The following is a 4038-nucleotide window of genomic DNA, read 5'->3' on the forward strand; positions in this document are numbered from 1 at the left end:
TCTAGGTTATGACCTCACTTCCGCCAGATGACGTCCGCATAGTGCGCCCTGGCTTCCGTTTTGTTCCCGCCACAGAGGACCACGAAAATATCGCGAGATTTCTTAGGGAAGAAAGTGAGCTCTACACGGTTAGGCTCACGGAAATCTGAAAGAGAAAACCATCGCGCTTTTTTTTGTGTGTGTGGTACGCGGGCCTCTCACTATTGTGGCCTCTCCCGTTGTGGAGCACAGGCTCTGGATGCGCAGACTCAGTGGCAATGGCTCACAGGCCCAGCGGCTCCGCGGCATGTGGGATCTTCGCGGACCGGGGCACGAACCCCTGCATCGGCAGGCGGACTCTCAACCACTGCGCCACCAGGGAAGCCCAACCGTCGCGTTTTTTAAATTGTTTTTTAAACTCCCATATATGATGTATTTTACCTTGAGAGAAATGCGAAGCTGTCTCGTCTGTTTACCTTAAGCATTTGGCATTTGGAAAATGCTAGCCGCTAGACTTTACTCCCCCGATCGCCCTGCTTTGAAGTCATCAGAATGACCTCACCATGACTGTCACTTTCTTTGCGAACACTCGTAGCCGTTCTCTTCTCTCTGGCCAAACTGATTTTTACCATAGATGTCGTCCAAATATATGTAGACCTTTCCCGTTTTTGCTTCAAGGACTCTCGTCTGCATTTAGACTTTGTTTCCTTGTTTTAGTGTAATTTGGGTCCTTTCAGTCTCAATGACTGATTTAAATACCTCAGTTATTCCACAAGTCTGGCTTCCAATAGGAGTAAAATTTCCTTCCCCACTTCCCAGGCCCTGTATGCAGACTGCTTGTAAACATTCAGTTGCAACCTGCTGAAAGTTATGTAATACTAAGTTACTTGATTTTCTCGAGCAGCTCTGCAACCTGGGATCAAAAGGAATGAAAATCTTGAACTGAGTAACAGAAAAGGTGAAAGTGGGGAAAAGTCAAGGCATGAGAGAATCTAGGATATAGACAAGAGTATAGCCACAGTATACCATGTGGTCAGGGAGGCAAGAGAAACCAAAATGGCTTGATGTGGAGAGGGAGTGGGTGGGTGGATGAAGTGGAAACACTATGTCTGTGTCTGGTCTCCTTAATGGAAGTGCCATCTGCCAGAGAGCGCAGTCTATATATCTTACACTTATTGTATCCGTATAGAGCATCGTATTGTGCTATGCATGAAGTAAGATCTCATTAAGTAATTCTTAAACATTAAGTGAGTGAATGGGAAGTAAAATTATTTTCCTTACATCCAAAGCTTGCATCCTTTACCCAAAGAGAAATGAAACCACTTATTAACGAGAAACATCTTTACTGTGGCATCTTCGAGAAGTTGTCTTTGCACATTACCATTTATATAATCAGCTATTGATGCGTTAGTCAGGGGTTCAGAGCTGCCTCTGATTTTGGATTTGGTTCTTGACCAAATACAGTAATTGCCTGAAAATTCTCTGTTACAAGAGAAGACCAAGAGATTCCATACTTCATTAAACAAACTGCTAGGTCAAGGGCAAACAGCACAAAGTATGAAGAGGAGAATATGGGAGACCATAGATATCCCAAAAAAGGGGCTTATAATTAACTAGTGGCTTAGCAAGGTGACAAAAATAAGAAACATGGTTCTTCTGTTCTCTCCCCATCCCAACCACATCTTTGTCCCAGCTAGAATAAGTTCCATGAAAATTCATTGTTGGACCCCCAGTACTAAGCTAGTATCTGGCATATAGTAAGAACTGCATGAGTATGAATAGTGAATGGGTAAATGAATGACTGGAATTAATGAATGATGGGATCCAATTATATCAAGGTGCTAACAGAGGTTTCCAGGTACTTTTTGAGACCTACTGATATTAGCAAAAGTTATCTTTTGCCCAGAGACCTCCTGTGTGCCTTGTAACAGGAAGGGGATGTTCTGGATCTTTCACGTAGTTTATGTAGTGAACATCTTTCATGTAGTCAACAAATATTTGAGTGTCTACTCTCTGCCAGGCATTCTTACAGGTACTAAGAACATAGCAGTGAACACAACATGGGAAAACCTCCATAGTTAATGGAACTTATATTCTAGTAAGGGGAAACAGAAAACACAAAAATACCTAGTGTATTAGATTATATAGATGCTACAGAGAAAAGTAAAACAGGAGAGAAAAATAAGATGTTTTAGGATAATCAGGAAAGGCCTGATTGAGGAGATGACATTTGAATAGATGAAGATATATAGAGGAAAAGAGGGACTTCCCTGGTTGTCCAGTGGTTAAGACTCTGCACTTCCACAGCAGGGGACATGGGTTGATCCCTGGTTGGGGAACTAGGATCCCACGGCCATAAATAAATAAATAAATAAATAACACAGAGGAAAAGAGGCGAAGAGAACACCGTATTCAAAGACATCATGGCAGGAGGGAGCCTGGTATGTTCTCAGAACAGTGGAACCAGTATTGGAGTCACTATAAATTACCTCCATTTGAAAATAATGAATTACAGGGCTTCCCTGGTGGCTCAGTGGTTGAGAGTCCGCCTGCCGATGCAGGGGACGCGGGTTTGTGCCCTGGTCCGGGAAGATCCCACATGCCGTGGAGCGGCTGGGCCCGTGAGCCATGGCCGCTGGGTCTGTGCATCCGGAGCCTGTGCTCTGCAATGGGAGAGGCCACAACAGTGAGAGGCCCGCGTACCGCAAAAAAAAAAAACAAAAAAATAATGAATTACAGGGAATGCCCTGGCGGTCCAGTGGTTAGGACTCTGAGCTTTCACAGCTGAGGGCCCATGGTCAGGAACTAAGATCCCGCAAGCCTTGCGGCCAAAAAAACAAAAACAAAAAAGCAAAACAAACAAACAAGAAAAAGAATTACAATTTTAGGGACTTCCCTGGAGGCGCATTGGTTAAGAAACCTCCTGCCATTGCAGGGGACATGGCTTCAATCCCTGGTCCGGGAAGATCCCACATGCCGCAGAGCAACTAAGCCTGTGCACCACAACTACTGAAGCCCATGCGCCTAGAGCCCGTGCTCTGCAACAAGAGAAGCCACCGCAATGAGAAACCCGTGTACCACAATGAGAAACCCGCGTACCGCAATGAAGACCCAACGCAGCCAAAAATAAATAAATTAAAAAAAAAAAGGAGTTACAATTTTATCAGTGTAACAACTAATATATTTGTTGGTTTTCAGTGCGCATAAGAAACGACAGTAGGTACTCTTATTGTTACCCTCATTTTCCTTCTCAGAGAAGTTAAGTAACCCATGTTTTCCCCTTATCTTACCCTGTGGGCCCTATGTAAATCAAAAGCATTTGTTTCAGTTGAGTTCCTATGCTCATTTTAGAGTTTCCTGAACATTGAAACTTAAAACTTTGGAGGCTAGTCTATCCAGAGAACACAAAGGTGATCTATGTTCTAGTGACAAACTTGTCCAAGAAAGTCTAATCTCTGACCAGATAAAATACAGTTATGCCCATTCATCACTTTCTTGTGAGCTTGGACAAAATGAGTAATCCCTGTAAACTAATCAACTCTGGATACGTGGTCAAAATTGAGTTTCTTTTATTTTTTTGGCCACATGGCATGAGGGATCTTAGTTTGATCGAGCCCAGGCCCCCTGCAGTGGAAGTGCAGAGTCCTAACGACTGGACTGCCAGGGAATTCCCCAAGACTGAGTTTCTTACTTGTAAAGCTGAGGTCCATATCCTGCACTACATCATAGTATGGGCCCAGGCAGACCATTAGCTGGTATCTACCTTTGACATTACCATCTCTGCTTTAACTTCAACATTCCTTGCCTGCAGGGAGCTTAATATCTTTTTCGAAAATAAGATCTAGGACTTCTCTGGTGGCGCAGTGGTTAAGAATCCACCTGCCAATGCAGGGGACACGGGTTCCAGCCCTGGTCCGGAAAGATCCCACATGCCACAGAGCAACTAAGCCTGTGCGCCACAACTACTGAGCCTGCACTCTAGAGCCCTCGAGCCACAACTACTGAGCCCGTGTGCCACAACTACTGAAGCCCGTGCACCTAGAGCCTGTGCTGTGCAAC

This window comes from Mesoplodon densirostris, chromosome 8, assembly GCF_025265405.1.
Source record: "Mesoplodon densirostris isolate mMesDen1 chromosome 8, mMesDen1 primary haplotype, whole genome shotgun sequence".
Lineage (NCBI taxonomy): Eukaryota > Metazoa > Chordata > Mammalia > Artiodactyla > Ziphiidae > Mesoplodon > Mesoplodon densirostris.